Source organism: Pinus tabuliformis, chromosome 9, assembly GCF_031772625.1.
Source record: "Pinus tabuliformis cultivar Carrire ecotype Pingquan chromosome 9, CPIR1, whole genome shotgun sequence".
Taxonomy (NCBI): Eukaryota; Viridiplantae; Streptophyta; class Pinopsida; order Pinales; family Pinaceae; genus Pinus; species Pinus tabuliformis.
Genome location: NC_142307.1, coordinates 1,668,834,600 through 1,668,855,514, shown reverse-complemented (window position 1 = coordinate 1,668,855,514; position 20,915 = coordinate 1,668,834,600). Strand labels below are relative to the sequence as shown.

General features: G+C 35.9%; 2 pseudogenes; both read left to right on the top strand.

The window, feature by feature from the left end:
- The window catches only part of LOC149155289 (E3 ubiquitin-protein ligase PUB23 pseudogene), a 62,095-nt pseudogene extending 54,099 nt beyond the window's left edge, over nucleotides 1–7,996 (top strand).
- Nucleotides 7,997–8,030: 34 nt separating this feature from the next.
- Nucleotides 8,031–20,915, top strand: part of LOC149155288 (E3 ubiquitin-protein ligase PUB22 pseudogene) — a 37,700-nt pseudogene continuing 24,815 nt past the window's right edge.

The following is a 20,915-nucleotide window of genomic DNA, read 5'->3' as shown; positions in this document are numbered from 1 at the left end:
AGAAACCTTCTATTATCTTTGTCAATCACGAAAATGGAAATGAAATTCCCTTTGCCACTCATGAGCTACATCGAGAAGGTAGAAAATGATGCATTTTTATCGAATCTAGCCATCTCGAATAGAATGGTTGCATAGAAGATGATGACATTGATAGCGGAGAGCCACTAGAAGATATTACTAGAAAATAAACACATTGAGAGAGGTACCTTAGAACTATGCACATACAAACAAATGATTGTGGATAGAGATAAGCGCATTTCAAATATGTATACAGATGTAACCATGGAGGTGAGGTGAAATAAATAGCAATAAACACATAATAGTAGACAAAATGCCAAACCTGGTAGGGAAGATGTGAAAATATCTAAAGAGCACCCAAGTCTAAGGCTAGTGACTTAAATCGATAAATTTGATTCCAATGTCTCGTTGTAAACCAAAAATAAAGAATATAAATCCATTGCATTTGATTAGACTAATATAGATATAAGTACAATGTATACAACCATTGAATTTCTCTTTCAAGGTCACTCTTTAAATCCTCATAATGGTTCATATTATACACCATAATCTTTGCAGATTAAGTGTTTAACATAATTTAATTTTAAAATCATAACCAAAACAATTACCAAATCAATATACATACTCTAATTCATTCAAAAGTTATTTTATAAACTCCTAAAAATACACATTCTTAATATTATTTAATCACAATTACACTATATAATAACATCACATTAATAAATATATATAGATAGATATATATGTATTATTTTTTATAATAATAATAATATTCAACCATAATAAAGTAAATGAATTTTAAAACTAGCTTTCAAAAATTTACCATTAAAAAAAAGAAAACCAAAACTTGTAATTTTTCACACAAATATAAAGCTTATTAAAATAAAAACAACCTTAATGCTACAAATATGGATATACGATGCTTTTGAAATTACAATATATGCATACGGTATAGAGTTGTATGCATAAATGTATTGCGAACATTCTATAAAACACTTTGAAGGGATGTCACTCACAAGGTCTATGGGGAGATGGTTTGTCAAATAAGTGGGTGATTCTCAAAATCCATTTACAAATAGCGAATTTATGCAATCATGCTTATGCCGCTTTGTTGGAAGTCATGTGCTCCATCTTATCACGTTTCTTTCTTCATTTATTGGAATTATAGAATGCTTCCCTTATCTCGTATTGTTAGTTACACTGAGGATCATTATAATTTGATATTGGGGATTTTTATCTTATTATTAGTCCGTGCCATTTGGCAATGGCATGGGACTATAGTAATCGAAATCACGATTTTTAGCATTAATTCCTTTAACGAGTATGCAATTTATACACTGAGTTTGCAGCGGAATGCAGTTTATATACTGAATTTGCAGCGTATACAACTAGTTCCATTTGTTAACTATATGGAAATTTATTTCATCATCTTAATTGGCCTCTTCCCAAGGAGGAGAGGCCAAAAGCATATGTTATTTTCGACTTCTGTTGTTTTTATTATTTGGGAAGTGGAGAGTAATGTTAGCATTAGTTTTACCATTATTAAATGTTATGAAATGTTGTACTATCGTATTATAAGTTAAAGTCTTTTTGCGGGTTGAAGTTGCCAGGTGGGCTGAAGTTGCAAGGTGGTAAACTGTTGAAGTTGCCCAATGGCAAATGTATGTTGTTTTTGTGTCCGTTTAATGGTTGAAGTTGCTTTCCGTGGTGTCTGGTTTACTTGCGCACTCTTATCGGGTCGAAGAGAAGTAAGATGGTTGGCTTTACCCGATCGAGTGGTATCGCATCCTGAAATTTGGCGTACGTTCCTATGGGGGAAACCCCCTTACATATGGATGCATTCATGGGCATCTACTGATGCTGGTGCTAGTGGAGAACCTAGTATCACACTTCTTTCTGCATGTATGTTCTTACTCGTACCTCAGTTGCTCTTAGTCCTTAAGCCAGCTTCCCTGGTTTGGTTTCTTTCTTCTTCCCTACTTTCGTTTTGCATGTAGGTTCTTAATGTTAATAAATTTACTGCATAACATAAATAATTACTGAGAGGAATAAATATAAAAATAACCAGCAACAACCATAAACACATAAACACAAATGTTTATCCAGGAAAACCCCAAATCTGGGAAAAACCCAACCTAATAAGATCTCATTAGCATTGGCCAAAACCCTGGCCAATCCAACCAAGTGAGCCTTCACTGCTCACCTCCAGGTCTTGCATTACAATGAAGTCCTTCCAGCCTTTTATAAGCTCCATTACATATAATACCACGGGCAGAATACTATGGGTGCACAATACCATGTGCCCCAAAACCATCACTGTTTAACCTGGTCAACTTTGACTCTATCCTGAGTCAAGTTTACCTAACAATTCCCCCTTAAACTTGACTTGGGGTTCCTTGACTAACAATCCTACTCACTCTAGCTCTTACCCCCCTCAGAATTTTTCCCTGGGGTATTGTTAACCCAACATCCCCCCTATCACCTAGGTTTAACCCAGACTTTACAGGTGATCATCGAGGGGCACACATGCCTTACCAGGTCTTACAGTAGTATGCCCATTTACATGTAATAATTTTGACTTTATTATTTTTTTTTTTTGTTTATTGCTGCTGCGATTCTGATCCATCCTCTCTTAATTTGATTTGCTCAAGAACTTCTATCAAATTGCTCCAACTGCAAGCTCAATGAGAACCTCATAGATTCAGCATCGGTGGTCTCACGTAGCAAAAAATGAACAATTTTCGAAGCCACATGAATCCCGAACAATTCGTCAGCATGTTCCAAACCGGTAAATATCACAAATGCACTGCGATCCCTGGCAGTTACGACACTATCTTCTGCACATTATCCTCGAGGTTCTTCCGCGTACGATTGTTCCACCATTATTTTCCAGACCCAGATTTGAAAAAAGGCTGCATTGATCTCATCAGGCACTATAAACCCCTAGCATCAAGGAATCCCTTTGAAACCAATATCTGGCTCTGATACCAGTTGTTAAGAAATTTACTACATAACATAAATAATTACTGAGAGGAATAAATATAAAAATAACCAGCCAACAACCATAAACACATAAACACAAACGTTTATCTAGGAAAACTCCAAATCTAGGGAAAAACCCAACCTAATAAGATCTCATTAGCATTGGCCAAAACCCTGGCCAATCTGACCAAGTGAGCCTTCACCGCTCACCTCCAGGTCTTGCATTACAATGAAGTCCTTCCAACCTTTTATAAGCTCCATTACATATAATACCACAGGCAGAATACTATGGGTCCACAATACCATGTGCCCCAAAACCATCACTCTTTAACCTGGTCAACTTTAACTCTATCCTAAGTCAAGTTTACCTAACACTTAATCACATAGAGAGAAAGCAGGTCAGTGTGCATTGAATGAATGATGAAAGTAAACATTCAGTGTGTATTAGCAGGTATTTATTAATGAAAACCTATGTATGCATAAGAACTAGAAAGATTACTCAGTGCTCACAAGCTTGCATATATATAAATATATATAAAAAGTGCATAAATAATCACTTCAGTTATATATCAATAATTTGGGTTGATTTGTAAACTCAGAGAAATAGGCAATGCTGCAATTATATATCAATAATTTGGGCTAATTTCTAAACTCGGAGAAATAGGCAACACTGAAAATATATATCAATAATTTCGGTTGATTTGTAAACTCAGAGAAATAGGCAACATTGATACAAATACACTTAATAATCAAATTTTTGGGTTGATTTGTAAATTCAGAGAAATAGGCAGCACTGATACAAATGTATGGGAAACATTGATACAAATGTACTTAACAATAGACTTTGGACATAAACATCTATATGATAAATTGTTAATTAATACACAGTAAGTGAACAAGAAATTAAGAGAACCTGGTGAAATCAGTAGCCATATAAATTTGTTTGAGAATTCCAATCAGCTCCAGCAAATTGACAAACATTCAAGTTTGATATATAAATATACGCCCAAAAATGTACAGTAGATTGTTCCAGGTAATAAACCAAAGCCACACATCCTTTATAACTTCATGAACAATGGTACAGGTTGTCCCTTCTGTTCAGCTTTATGCACAAGAAATAATTACAAGGAAACTCGTCTCTCCTCAAATCTATTACAACCCCAACTCGCCCTCAAGCATTGATATGTCCTCACAGCTGCGATAGGGCCTCTACCTTCATAGGCCCTTCGTATCCCTCCCTGTTACTTAGCACCTTCCTATCCTTCCATGTTACTTAACACTTGACCCATTAATTCTTGCAGTGCCCAAGAGAAAATAGAAAGTTAAGCTATTGAATGACCCTTGATTTTTCCCCTTAAATTCCTTTGGAGGACTTTCTGAAGCCAGTCTTTACCTACCCAAGGGCGATTTCAACTTGTAGGGTAGTTTCAGCTTAACAAGTTTCAACTTGCAGGAAAGCACTTTGAATTGGAAGGGTCAATTCAACCGGACAGTTTCTTTCCATGCACGATGTGATGGATGTTGTTGTTGTGGATTCGTTTGAGTTTTTGGAAATTCACGTTCTCAGGAAAGCTAGCCAGTGATGACCCCCACCTTCGATCTTTGAGTTTTGGGCAATTCAGGTTCTTAGGAAAGCTAGCCAATGATGACCTCCACATTCTCAAGAAAGCTAACCAGTGCTGACCTCCACCTTTGATCAGCGTTAACAGGAAAAATGGCAGGCTATCGTCTACCAACTTTAATAGGAAAATAACAATAGACATACATCTGGATCATCGTTCTGGACAAGTGGTCTGAGCATAAACCCGTGTGGTGTACTTGTGAAAGTATGCAGGCATGGTTACCATGTGTCGAAAACATCTAATATCATTGTGTTAAATGTGGCACTTTGATTTATATTTATTAATAACATTTTTTTTTAATTTAAATACTTTACTAAGTTTTGAGATTCGGCTTGTAATTCATATTTAGGTGGATTAATAACAAGAAGGATTTCAGACTCTAATTACTGCTATTTTGATGGCGTAGAACCACTGATCGTATTCCTAAGCACTCTCACCAATGATCTGCTTGATCTCCTTCAGTTTGGAGTAGCTTTGTTTCTCCAAGTTAGGCATTTGGAACTTGGCATTTCTGTACAAATAATTTCTAATCTATTCTGCTTTTCTCTGCTTTGCATGTTCTCCCCACCCAAATGCACTAATGTCCACACTATTTTGCAATTACACTAAATCAACAGGTGGAGGTTGTTTTCTTCTTAGAGACTGCGGGAATTCCCAAGTGCTCTGTAGGTGGGTGGTGTTTTCTTCTTCAAGACTACAAGATTTCCAAAGTCTTTTCTAGATTTTGGTGGGATTGGCTTTGTTGGGACTTTACACAAAACCATTGGGCCTTTACATAAACCATTGTAAATGCATTGCTCCCCAAGTCCCATTATTACCCTTCGTTGTTTTTTCTAGGTCTATGCAATATTCAATGTTTGAATTCGAATTTTCAACTACCCCATCCTAATTGACACAAGTTCCAGAACCTAATAAATGGACATCTTCTTTGATCGAAGTTTATTTACAAATATACGAGTTTTATGGTATTCACCATGAACCCATATGAGCGCTTGTGAATACCCAGTTCATTTTGCCTTTTGTTTACAACTCATTACAAGCATGTAATCTGATTATAATGGGCTACAGATAAGCATAAGGTTGAACCCGAGAATTTGTAACCAAAGGGGGAAACTTTACGGGTTCGTTCTATAAAAGGGGTGCATGCATATACACATTAGGGCTTTAGGTTCTGCAATTTTTACAGGCTTTATTTCTATCTGAATACTGGGATTACCCATTTTTGTATATAGTTGAGATTGCAGAGATTGTAGCTGGAAATGAGTTCCGAAGAAGTGCAAAACCAGGTTGAGCAGAGGATTTTTAAATTATTGGTAATTGATTTGTCCTTCGGTGTGTGCATTGCTTGAACTATTCTTTGCTATAACTACAGGTTTCAACAACTGCTTTCAACAAGGTTTTAAGCAGAGGTCATCCTCTAAACAAAATAGCTTGGTCTCTTTGCCAGATTCACTAGGACTTCTGAAGGATTTCAGACTCTAATTACTGTTATTTTGATGGCACAGAACCATTTATCATACTCCCAAGCACTCTCACCAATGATCTGCTTGATCTCCTTCAGTTCGGTGTAGCTCTGTTTCTCCAAGTTAGGCATTTGGAACTTGGCATTTCTGTTTTGAATTCAACAACTGCTTTCAACAAGGTTTTAAGCAGAGGTCATCCTCTAAACAAAATAGATTGGTCTCTTTGCCAAATTCACTAGGACTTCTGAAAAAATTAAAATTCTTCAATGTTTTAGGAACCAATACGTCTAATATTTCATGTTAGTTATGAAGTTGGTGGATGTTCCTACATCCCTTGCTTTTGCAAGTGGTGGTGTGAAGGCATAAGCTCCTGTTCCCACTAATGAGGGCATGCAATTGATCTCCAGGATGTAGTGTTTGCTCTTTACGGTCAGGCTGCACATTTATTTATGATTCTATGCATCCATGGGCTTAGACTATCAGTAGTACTGGTGGATAAGTTGTTGCTGAATCAACAACATCTACTTTTGGATATGTTGTCTCTGCTACCATAGCCCTTGTTGTTGTTTCTGCTGCACCTGCTCTAGTCTCTTCAGGATGCTAGCTACAACCAGTTGATCTATTTGCCAATTTGCCAACCAACTTGATCTATTTGCCAACCAACTTCTGTAGTTTCAGTAACTACAAATTTGAATAAGATTTTAAGCAAAGTTTGTCCACTAAACAAAATAGCTCCCCCAAATTAAACACTCTTTCAAAGCAAGGACTTGCTGCCGCACAACCCTCCTTGTTATGGATAAGATTTTATTGTGGAATATCACAGTATTGGTTTATGGGAAGAGAGGGAGATAATGTTAATTCGAATGATTAGTATGTAATTTTTTCTCAATATGAAATTTCAATTCAGTTTTAATTTCTTTTATTTTCAAAAATATAATGTTTAATTTTATTTTATTTTTAAAATTATATAACTAGATTTATGTTTATTAGTTTGTTTATGATATTCAGAGTAAATTTTTGATTAAAAAAGTATTAGTCAAGGGCATGCTAACCATATTTTGCACGGGTTAACCGAATTCATGATATAATTAGATATTTTTATATATACGATATTTTAAATTAACCATTTTTATATAAAAATAAAAATAAAAAAAAACTATTTTTATATAAAAAATCTAAGAAAACAATTTATCATATAAAGTTTATATTTAATAAATTATATAAGAAATTTAAAATTAATTAAATTTTTTGTTGAAATATATAACTATTGAATAAATTTAAATGTTTAATTAAATCTGACCAAACATTTTTAATGAGATGATATATTTTTATAGTTATATATAAATAAATTTAATATTATAAATAATCTTTAAAATATTCAAATTATATATAATTCATAAATTAAATTATGATTCCAACAAAATTTTATAAAGATTTGATTAAATTAAACCACATAAAATATTAATTCAAACCAATTGTTTAACTCTAATAAAAAGTTAGAATTCCAAATACACTTGACTGTCAAAATTCTTATCAATGGAATAAAGCTCGAAAAAATCGATTAAATCAAAATTATGATAGTTGAACTCTAAATGCCGAATTTTCCACATTTAACATACTTTTCAGGTGGCAAATACCTTAACATACCAATACGAGGGTTGACTTTCAAATAAATCCAATCCTTCGCTCCTCGTCATAATACGGAAAATGTCTCCCTTGCGACACCCTGGCCTTTTAATGATGACTTTGCCTTGGTTACCATGTTACTATATTTTCAAAAAGTCAATATTCTGATATGTGTGGTTACAGTTGCCTTCCTTTGACTGGATCAAAAACTTACAGCCATTAATTATCTGTATATTGAAGCCTTCAGACAACAAGCCTGCCCTGAAGCGTGGTCGATCTGAATAACTGGTTATCTCGCTGTATTGATACCAACGTTACTATGTTAAGCTTCAATAACTCACCACATGATTGTTCGGAGGTGGAGGTGCCTTCTTACTTCAGGTGCCCCATATCGATGGAGCTTATGAGAGACCCCGTAACCGTTTCCACGGGCATGACTTATGATCGCGAAAGCATAGAGCACTGGATTTTTTCGTGCAACAAGAAAACGTGTCCTGCTAATTTCGATTTAACTCCAAACCACACGCTGCGTCGCCTCATTAAAGGATGGTGCCTTGCAAACAGCTCCAAGGGCGTAGAGCAAATCACCACTCCCCGGGCGCCCGTCGACTCCGATCAAATCTCCGCGTTACTTGAAGCTGCACTCAGATCTCCAGCAGTGGAACGCATCAGTGCATTGAAAAAATTGCGGTCCATTGCGCGAGAGAGCGAGGGAAACAGAAGGAGCATGGCGGCGGCCGGTTCGAGTATCGTTCTCGCATCTCTGATAAATTCGTCCTGCTGCGACGACAGTGAGAATGAAAAGTTCAGGGCTTGTGAGGAAATTTTGGGTATATTGCATCTGCTTCCTATGACCCAGCAAACTGCAAGATCTTTGTCAGAGGCAGCCTGCATTAGGTCCATGGCCTTGGTCTTGCATAAGGGAAACGCTGAAGCTAGACTTCACGCGGTTGTTTTATTGCAGAAGGTTTCCACTTGGATATCTGATTGGGAATTTATCGGCAGGGGAAAGATTGATATTTTCCAAGGTCTAGAGATCATAAAGGGTGAATCCTGCCATCAGGCGATCATGGCTGCCTTGGTTGTCCTCATAGCAATATGTAAAAAGTCCAGAAAGAACAGATTAATGGCTATAGAGGCAGGCACAATATTTTGTCTGATTGAATTACTTCCAGAGGCCGAGAAGCCCAAGTGTGAAAAGATATTAGATCTGTTGGACATGCTAGTGGACTATGCAGAAGGAAGGGCTGCCATGGCTAATCACGCGATGGGCATTGCTGTAGTCTCCAAGAAGATTATTAGGGTTTCAGAAATTGCCACTCAGAAAGCAGTTCGAATTCTTTGGTCGCTTTGCACATATTCTTCAACTGCGTCGATTCTTCGGGAGGTGCTTCAGTGTGGAGCTGTGTCTAAACTTTGCATGCTTCAACAACTCAGTTGCGCAGAGAAAACGAAGCAGAAGGCGAAGGAGGTATTGAGATTGCATGTAAATACTTTTAGAGTCTCCCCTTGTCTTCCGTACCTAATGAGAACTATCATGCACAGTTTCGAAATTTGATCTGATACACCCACGCAATTAAACAGAAAGATGGCCTGAAAAAGGAAGGCATTTTCGTTGTTATGTCAATTTTATTGAATGGGTCGGACTTTAATAATGTTACTTTTAAAAACAAAGAAACTTGGCCGGCCCATACAGATTCGATGCGTATGAGCATCATTATTGTTATCGACATGTATATAGGCATTTCTATTTCGAAGAGGGAGAGTGCAAGATTATATATACTGTGGATATATCAAATAGTAATGATCTTTTTGGCCCTTGGGGAGATATTTGATTATTATGAGATTATTGATGAATAATATCCTTAACCAATGAAGTTGTTTACAAGCTCGGTGGCGAGCGGTATCAATTTACATTATGAAAACTTAGCCATCATCCTCTTACCAAAAGAAATTATCAATTCACTAACAAATTTGACACCACAAAAATATATGTATTAAATTATAAAAAAACAAAACATTTATTATAATAAGAATATAGTAAAATAATAAAAAAATTTCAGTACTATACTCCTTGAAGACTATACATATATTGTTAACATTTATCATTTTACTTATTAAAACATTTATCATTTTATTTGCTAAAAAAATTCTATTCCTTCCTCTAAACACCTAAAATAATGTCAATTAACAAAATATTAAAATAATATATCTATATATATATATATATATATAATTACGACATGATTTTTTCCATAAACATATATTATTCTTATCAATTTTATGAGCAACCTTACATTCAAAATATGTAATCATCTCTTCTTCTAAACCATTTTTTTTGTATTCTTTTAATAGGTCAATAAGTGATTTAACAATGGAGAATTTCCAAGTGTTAGTTCGGAGCATACATCACACACAACAGATTTATACTCAAAGACTTAGACGACAATAGCAAAGAATAATTTAAGAGACAGACAAATGGAGAGAAACAACAAGATTACTTGATCAGAAAATGTGGAATAGATAAAACAATCATTGGAGAACAGAAATCACTTTGCATTACATAATAGGCCTCGACCTTGGCTTGCTTTCCTTGGCCAGAGAAATTACAAATTTATAGAGGTTGTAGAAGGATCTAGAATCCTGCATGTGTTTTAGATGGAGATCTAGAAACTAATGGCAGTGTATAAGGATCTAGAATTCTGCATGAATTTGGCTTCACACTTAACATTCTCCCACTTGAAGCCAAATAAGAGTCATGAATCAAGTCACACCGAGTCCTACCATGTCTCTACATAACTCATGTTTATTTCGTGGTAGAATCTTAGTGAGCATATCAACAGGGTTCCTATCTGTATGAATCTTTTCCAAGGATAATTGTTCTTCCTCCAACACATGCCAGATCCAATGGTACCTTAAGTCAATGTGCTTGGTTTTTGAATGAAATGCTGGGTTTTCCACCAAGTGAATGGCACTCTGACTATCACAATATAACACATACTTGTCCTACTTTATTCCTATCTCTCCTAGGAATCGCTGCATCCACAACATCTCTTTACAAGCTTCTGTTGCAGCTATGTACTCTGCTTCTATTGTAGAGAGGGCTACTATTCTTTGTAGCCTTGACACGCAAGATACTGTTGCACCTACAAATGTATACAAATAACTTGTAGTGGACTTTCTGGTGTCCATATCTCCACCATATCTGCATCTATAAATCCTTCAAGCACAGTCTCATCATGACCAAAACATAAACAATAATGACTAGTACCCTTGAGATACCTCAAAATCCATTTTACTGCTTGCCAATGTTGTTTGCCTAGATTGGCAAGGAACCTACTCACTACTCCCACTAAATATGCAATGTCTGGCCATGTGCATACCATGGCATACATCAAACTACCAACTGTTGAAGCATAAGGAATCTTGCTCATCTCTTCTTTCTCCTTGTCATCACTAGGACATAATTCAATACTCAGCTTGAAGTGGGTTGCAAGGGGTGTACCAACTGGCTTGGCATCCTTCATATTAAACCTATCAAGCACCTTCTTGATATACTTTTCTTGTGACAGCCACAACCTTTTGTTTTTCCTATCACGCATAATCTGCATGCCCAATATCTGTTGTGCTAGTCCCAAATCCTTCATTGCAAATTTGCTACCAAAATTTTTCTTCAACCTATTGATCTTATTCTTATCATGCCCAACAATCAACATGTCATCCACATATAACAATAATATGATATACTTTCCTTGATCATATCTCTTGATATAGACACAATGGTCAACTTCCAACCTCTAAAAACCATGTTCCAACATGAATGAATTAAATTTCTTGTACCATTGTCGAGGTGTCTGTTTCAATCCATAGAGACACTGCTTCAACCTACAAACAAGGCCTTCTTTGCCTTTTTCTATGAAGCCTTCTGGCTGCTCCATATAAATTTCTTCCTCTAATTCACCATGAAGGAAAGTAGTTTTTACATCTAACTGTTCACATTATAAGTCTAAAGCAGCAACTAGACCAAGAATGACTCTAATGGATGACATTTTAACAACAGGTGAGAAAATTTTAGTGAAGTCAATACCTTCTTTTTGGGCAAAACCTTTCACCACCAGCCTTGCTTTATACCTCTCCTTCTTTTCATCACCTTCATGCTTAATCCTGTAAACCCATTTGTTTTGTAGAGCCTTTCTACCTTTTGGGAGGTTTACCAACTCCCAAGTTTTATTTTCCAGCAAAGAGTTCATTTCTTCTTCCATTGCTTTCTTCCATTCTTCACTGTGCTCAACTTTACAGGCTTCTTGAAAACAATTAGGCTCACCTTCATCAGTCAACAAAATATAGTTTGAAGGAGGATACCTTTGTGAAGGCTTATGAGGCCTAGAAGATTTGTGAACCAACTGTGGTGGTGCATTATCAGGTTGAATCTCTTGTAAAGGTTCCTACAAGATTCCTTCTTCTTGCTGTTCATCATTTTCCACTTGTTGTTCTTTATGCTCTTGAATTTGCTGTTCATTTTCTTGTATTGGTGGTATGTTTTCCTGCTACTCTTCAAACCTGTCAATAACCTTCTTGACCTCCAACTCACCTACAGTCCTCTTGAACATTTCTGACTCATTAAATATAACATCCTTGCTTCTAATAATTTTATGTTTGACTGAATCCCATAGACGATAACCAAAATCTTCATCCGCATATCCCAAAAATATGCATTTCATAGATTTATCATCTAGCTTAGCTCTATGTCATGTGGTTCTATAGCATTGGATATTCTATCACCTCTAGGAAATGGTAGATTATATGGGAAATTCTATCTCTATTGCTAGAAGTGTGTCTTCCTCACTCTATCACTAAACAATCTACAAAACTCTACATTAATAAGGTCTTTACATCCTCCAACAATGATGCATAACATAGCAAGGGGTGAAATATAATTTCTGGATGAAACTATAATTTCCTCCTTTGTCATTATAAATTTCTTTAAAAAATTGTGAGGTACGCTAGAGAGATTGAAAATATAGAATTTAATAGAATAGTCATGAATATCCTTGGGAAACTACTTTTCTTTAATAGGTTGATAACCTCCTCAAACTATGTGTTTTACATGGAGTAAGTCATAAAAATTGGCAGTATGAATTACTAAATACTAATGGTTTGACATTGACATGGTTGTAGGCATCAATGTGGAGGAATCTAGATGGGAGGAAACCAAAAACTGTTAGCACAATATGATTATAATGTATGCATTGAAGCCACACCATGTTTTGTATCATTTTTAGATATTTAAGTGAATATTATATATGTAGACTAATAATAAGAAAAATAAATAAATAAATCATAAGAGTTTATTTCATTTCATTAGAATGATATAGATATAAATACAATGTTTATGACCATTGGAATTGGAACCTTCCCTAAAGATCAAATGTTTTGCGTGGCTGGCTTGAAAGAACAAGATTTTAACATGGGACAATCTATGTCGTAGGGGTTTCATTGGACTTGGGATATGTTTTTATGTAAGGGGTTACTCGATGACGTGGTCCATATTTTCTTGTAGTGTCCATTTTTTGTCTCCATTTGGATTGGAGTTCTACGCATCTTAAACATTTATGAAAACTGGAATTTTACATCTATGGAAGCTTGCTTGTGGGACTAGATGTTTTGTTAGAAGGAATATTGGGCCCTTCCTTTAAACATTATAGAGGGAATTTGGAGAAGTATAAATGCAAGTATTTTTAAAAATTCTTCATTGGACGTCAATCACATATGCATCAACATATGTGCTTACCTAAACAAAATCGGTCCCATGTCCAATAAGGGACCACTGAGATGCATTCGGCTTATGAATTTTTAGAGAAAATACCCTATGGGTTTCTTTGATGAGGCTTCTAATAAAAATAGCTAATGAAGAAGGGCTTTAACATAATGAAATTTTAATTTCAACCATACTTAACCATGGTAAAACTAGTTCAACAATAGTTAACATGATCATTAATGGTCAACCATATTTAACCATAATTTATCATTGTTAATCCTTTTCATGGAACAATACTAAGGGAGAAATCACATCTACACCCCAATGAGGAGCTGGGGTCTAAACATGGTTAACAAATAATGCCTCCAAATCAAGAAGATAATTAGGCTCTACAATCAACAAAGGATCCCACTCTCTCATTACTGTTGGACAGTTGGCATTGTATGAATAATTGGAAAGTGTGTTGGCATTAATTCCTACAACATAGGAGATATGTGTTAAAAAATTCGCATAGTATCGATGGTTGGTGGCATCCAATGTGTTGACATTTATGTTAACATTGATGTCAAGAAAGATTAACATTGATGGCTAAGTGGAAGCAAGAAGTGAGGCGTTGATGTCAACCAAACCAACATTAAGGTTGTTGTTGTTCGAGGGGAGTCGCATGGTTGATGCAGTGTTTTTGTAGAGAATTATCATAGTAGTAGGCCTAGTGGGGAATAAATAAAAAGATGACTATTATGGTTGGGAGACCCATGATTTTGAGGCATTTATGCATTAGGATATTTACTCAAATTCTCTTGGAAATAGCATAGTTGGAAAGTTCTTGGAAACATATTTCCAATGGTATACTAAAGTATGCAAATCACCCTCTGGTTCAAAATTTATTGACAAGTCAAAGTCACTTATAGTTGCAGTGTCTAGATTCCTAGAACCCCGGGAAACCGAGAAGCCCGAAGTCTTATTTAAAAGAAAATCAGGATAGCAGTGAGTCGAGGTTGCCGGTATAGTTCCAGAATCCTAGTGGGGCAGAAGTTTGAACTGCAGAAGGTGGAAGCCAAAAGGTTTATTTTAAAATGTTACGGGTTTGTAATAAGCTAGTGTAGCGGGAAGCCGGGGACTCTGGAACCCTAAAAGGCCCAAAACCCCAAAGGTTTATTTAAAAGGTGGTCCAGGATGGCAAGGAACTCAGCTAGCAGGGGACAATATTTGATGGAAAGTCAATTCATAGAACCCGTAACAAGAATTTCCCAAAAGTCAAAAACCCAGAAGCACTTTCAATGGATTTCTGGGGACATATAGTTTCCTATAAGTTGAAATTTCATCAAATGACGAAAGGCACACTAAGGTCAAGGTTATGTAGTGGTTTTCATGTGTTTTCATGACCGAGGGCCTCCAGGCTATTTATGAAAAAAAACCATTGCACATAAGCGTGTTAAGGACATCATACCGAATACGAAGAAAAGAGTGCAAAGACAAGGTAACATTAGAAGTGGTGCACACTAGTGGGCCAATAACTATAAGATTACCAACCGTAAGCCTTATGAAAGCCAATTTAAAAAAACGTTAGAATCACATGGCATCAATGCTCCAACTCAATAGTATAGGCATTGTAGTGGTTCCAATAGGTGGAGGTCTACAGAAGCTGGCAGACAAAGGTTTTCAAAGGCAACCAGGTGGCCGGTGGGCCAAACACGAAGACTGCAAGACCGTAAGATGTAGGTGATCCATTTTATAAGAAGATTTAAGCATCACCACATCCGAGGTCCATCTCGATAGTGATATATGTTTAATGGCATGGAATAAGTCACAACTCATGGGAACCATGTGCCATATTTCAGAGATATGCCTGTTTGGCTATTTTCCATAACTGGGTTCAACAAATAAACGCATTGAGGACATATGTTCAGTGACTGGACAAGTTTAAAAACTATTTAAGAGCTTAGCTCCTTAGGCATGGATAAGTCGACAACTTTGGACAGAAGTCCTCCCTATCTTGTGGTTATGCCATAATTGGCCATGGACATAGTGGGATAAGAAGAAGCATGTGATAGCTAGGTAAATGCACACATAATAGTTGGTATCACTAGAATAAAGGAAGATAGTGAAAGTACCGGTGCAAGGCAGCAAGGACGATAATTGCACAAATTCTTTAATGGAGTCAATGGTGATAATTAAAGGATGGAGACTGAGGTAGAGAGGACCACGATTCCCAGAGGCAACATGTGACTCCATAAAAATCTTTTTTATCTCTCTTGCATGTTGAGAAGAATTGAATTGAAAATATGGCTACATGCAGAATCTCCATACCTGAGTGTTCCTCATGCCACAAATAATTAAATATAAAAGAAGGTCGGGTACTGAAGGTTAGGCCTAGATCAAGGAAGCCTTGCAGATGTACATCTCGAGCCATGTGAGCCTTAAAGAGCATCAATGAAGTGCTAGTTTGATGTTCGAATATTGTATCAAGTAGAATCCAATCCAGTGGTACTCCTTGAGTGTGCAAGTTGACTAAGATTTAATTCTCAGTATTGAGAATTACACAGGTTCCTATTCTCTGAATTAATCGTGCTACAATTGCATTTGTTGAGTAGCATAGTCAAGAAAATGCTTAAGATCTCATGCTAAGCATTTAATATGGTAGTAGTGGCAAGTAACCAGATGTTACAACAGTATGGAGGGCCATTCATAGAGTATAGTATCAGGCAATGTGTTTGGCTGCGGAGATAACATCAACCATTGTGTAGAAATGAAACAAAATCTAGGACAATAATTGAGAAACTGCAGGAAAGCAACAATGTTGCTAGTGAGATGTGTAGAGAGCTCGGTCTGTGAGTGTTGCTAAGAAGAGGCCAAGTGTGCCTCGGTTGCAGAGAAAGGATGAGTTCCTGTGTAGAAGAAGAGAGTCGAGAGTAAAGAGCTTTGTATGAGAATGTATGCTACTATAGAGTAGACAGAGTGTTCCGTTTGAGTGCTTCCATTTGAGTGGTTGTCTAATTAAAGCTTGGGGGTTGGTGCCTCCTACAAGTTGGTGCTTGAATAGATCCAAGGAGCTACAATTTGGTGCTTGCAATAAATCCATGAAGTTGGTGCTTTAGTTGGTTCTTCTTGTAGGTTGGTTAGGTGAACACAAAAGAAGGGGGTTGGTTATTCCTTATAGTGGGTGCTAGCAAACAATCAAGGGATGTGGTGCTTCCTGTGAGTGGCGGTCCACAAACAATGTCATGTAATAGAGTAGGAGCTTTTTTTACATCAAATAACAAACAAGCTTTGTGGTTTTTCTCCTGGAAGGGTTTCCATGTTAAACCTTTCTGTTTCATGTTTTTTTTACTCATTATGTTTATTCTTGTGTTGATTTATATGGATGTTGTTATCATTCATTAATTGTTGTACACAGAGTGGGCTCCCTGTTTGGATGAGAAACTATAAATTAGCATAAAAAGTTTAAATTAGCCTTAATATTGATCCACCCCCCTCTCAATATTAAAATTGTTTCCAACAATTATAGTAGATTGATCCAAGTATATCTAATAGGCTACACTTAAGGAAATATCTCAATTATATAGTAAAGAAAATGCTTTCCCTCTCAAGCAAGGACAAAAAGGACAATAGGAAGGTTACTAGAATTTAGCTAAATGTTGGCATAAGGGTGTTACTTCTCAAACTAAAACATCAAGTCTCACCAAAAACCTTTCTTTTATAAGACAAAATATAATGCACGTTAGTCATCAAGAGAAATCATGGCCATATAATTATGTGATTCAAGACTTAGCTTGGGGATTGCACATGCATATTTTTTAGAGCCACTTTTAAGAATGATTCCAAATAAAAGAAATTCAGATTTTCTGTCACGAATAATTCCCAAATAAATATTTTTGGATTTTATCTTAGGAAGATTTCCAAATAAATTGATTTTAAAGGTAAATTTGGCTTAAAAGGTTATTCCTTGACTAATTTTCTAATTATGATGGCTCAACTCTAGTCAAATAATTTGGAGGGCCAATTTTGAGTGTAGGTCTAAACCACTGTGCTACTCTCCCTACCATGTGGTTTTATAGCTTCAAATATTCTATCATCACTAGGAAATGGTGGATTAGATGGCAAATTCTATTTCCATTCCTAGAAGTGTGTCTTCCGCACTCTATCCCTAACCAATCTACAAACTTTACACTAATAAGGTCTCTACATCTTCCAACAATGATGGAGACCATAGCAAGGGGTCAAACATAGTTTCAAGATGCCACTATAATTTCCTCCTTTATCATTAGAAATATCTTGAAAATTTTGTGAGTTACATTAGAGAGTTTGAAAATATAGAATTTGATGGAATAGTCATGAATAAACTTTGGAAACTATTTTTCTTTCATAGGATACTAACCTCCTCAAAATATGTGATTTTTATGGAGTAAGTGAGAAAAAATGGCATTATGAATTACAAAATACTAATGGTTGTACATTGACATATGTTGTAGACATCCATGTGGAGGAATCTAGATGGGAGGAAATCACAAAATGTTAGTGCAATATGATTATAATGTATGAATTGAAGCCACGCCATGTTTTGCATAATTTGTAGATATTTAAGTGAATATTTATATGTGTAAATTAATAATAATAATAATAAAATAATGATAACAATTGATTGCATTTCATTAGAATGATATAGATATAAATGAAATGTTTATGACCATTGGATTCCTCTTTAAATATCTCCTAGACTCCTCATGTCGAATCATATTCTACACAATAACCCTTGCAATTTATGTATCTAACATCCCCCTTGCCCCCCCAACCCTTCAATTTGAATGGGTGTATGTGGGTCCTAACAAAGAGATGAGGACAATTGCTAATGGTTGGATGTGATATTTGAATCTAGTGGTTTAAGGAAGACCACAACTAAATGGGTAACAAAAGAAGAAGTCTTTTACTAAATGGTTGTTTAAGACTAACCACAAACTCTACAACTCATATTTAATACTTAGTTCTTCCTAAAACATTTCCAAATTTGGCTAAATTTTAAGTCCTCTAGTGATTGAAAGTGCTTACCAACACAAATTTGAACGTGACCACAAACTATTGGAACATGGCTCTATGGCTTAGCAATTCCAAAAAGATTTCCTAACAAACCTTCATGTTTGTCTCTTCTACTAAGTGGGAGTTCTCTCAAATGGTGAATTTGGGATGACCACAAACTAATGTCTATTTAAAAATGACTACAAAATGAAACACATTGAAGGATTTGTTTTTGTCTACAACATTGATTCTAACTTGACATTTGAGGCTCTAATTCTGGTCGCAGATTAGGCTCTCTTGTACATGCTTTATTCATAGGAATTCAAACTAAAAGCCTTATTGTTAATAACTTATATCATTCTCATACATGATTATTGATTATGTATGAAACATGTATCAATCATTTGAATAATAACTATGAAATAGAGAGTCAAAGTTGATGCGATAATAGTTTGATGCACCATCAAAATAATATGATATTAATGTATGTGCATTTGTTGTTGCAAATATTATGATAAGCCTCAACTCTAGTCTCTTGATGAAGCATCTTTTGAGAAATGATAAAGTAGAGTATATTCTTAATCTACATTTGCATTATATTTTCCAACTAAAGAATGATACCATTTTTTACATAAAAACCCAGGGAGAGTGCTCACGAAAGTATGATGTGTTTTTTTCAATTGATAATTGAAGTTTCCTACCAGTAGGGAATAACTGTCATCCTTTGTAACAATTTTCAGGGTTCTTTTTTTAGGAAGATAAAGAAATATTGATCTCGTGTAGGTCTCCCTAAAGCTCCTAAATTTATCCTCTGCGGGCTTAATCATACCCATTTCCATGGCCATTTTCTTAGGTATGTCACTACGGAAGTCAAAGTGTCAATAAAGTGAATGACCCTGACTGAGAATGGGGGCACATTAGGTCGGATAGTGTGCCATTGCTCCTGAATATGACTCTGAAATAATTAGTGATCCTTATAGCTAAGGTCTTTTGTGGTTCCTTTTCCAAGAAGAAAACATTAATGATGGGATTTGTGTCCAAAATGTTGTCGAATTCAATCCCATTTCACCAGGGAAAAACCAAATTCCTTGTACATTAGTAGAGATAATCAACTATAGAAAATCATAGAAAATCCTATGCTTAATTTTGGATCTAAATGATGTACAAGTGATGTGAAAATGCTTATTCGAACCAGAAAACCAATTGGTTAAGAATGTGATTATGATGATTTATCAAATGATAAAGATGAACCTTCTACTACATTTATCAACCGTTATAGGGAAATGAAATTCACTATGCCACCCATGGCTGAATGTTGCATCTTTGTTGAATCCAACCATGTTGAATAAAATGGTTACATAGCAGGTGACGATATTGATAGCGGAACGCCACTAGAATATGTTACTAGAAAATAAATGCGTTGAGACAAGAACCTTAGAACTATGCACACACAAACAAATGATTGTGGAAAGATACAGGGGAATGTCAGATATGCACACAAATATTACCATAGAGGGAAGGTGCAATAGTTAAAAATCAAATAGAATAATAGAAAAAATGCTACAGCTAACAAGGTAGACGCAGGGGGGTCTACAGTGCACCCAAGTCTAAGGTTAGTGCCAGAAATCCATGGATTTTTATACCCATGTCTGGCTATAAACAAAAATAAAGAACAAATATCAATTTTTTTTTCATTAGAATGATATTTTCCGGATTGGCTCCGGTAAAGATCGTGCGTTTTTGCTCCATCCCACGTTACGAAAGCGTCGGGTAACACGACCGTTCAGAGGATCGGAAAAGACAGACCTTCCCGGCAGTAGGTAGATCGGACGGTCATGTAACCCCTAAAGCGGCAGAAGTTTATCGCGTCGTAGCGGTAGGGAGCTTAAGAGCATGGTCACGTAGACACAGAGCGAAAGAGGAGACAGCTCTTATCGGCGTAGAGAACCTCAGTTTAACACAGTCGCGACTCGCCCTCCCCCTCCGTCTAAACCCGGCGGCGCAGATAAACGGAATCGTCGACCGTCAAAATTATAGCTTGAAAAAATTAAATAAAAATTAAAATATTTGAACTCTAAAATGTTGAATTTCAACCATATTTCTAACCCTTGTCGAACCATTGTCATCCTCTTCCAGCCTTGTTAACCATGGTTAGCCATCAACAACAATTTTCAACCATGGTTGACCCTCTTCACACATCGTTAATCATGGTCAACCATAGTCTACAATGGTAAAACCTAATTAAACTATATACCAACTATAGTTATTCTTAGTTAACCATAGTTAACCACATTCAGCATATGTTTGAAAAAATCAACCATATTTATTGTAAGTTAGAATGAGCTAACCATGGTAATCCATAGACAACCTAGGAAACCATGGTCGACTATGGTCAAACTTGGTCATCCCATTTCTGATAGGTGTCTACTCAAT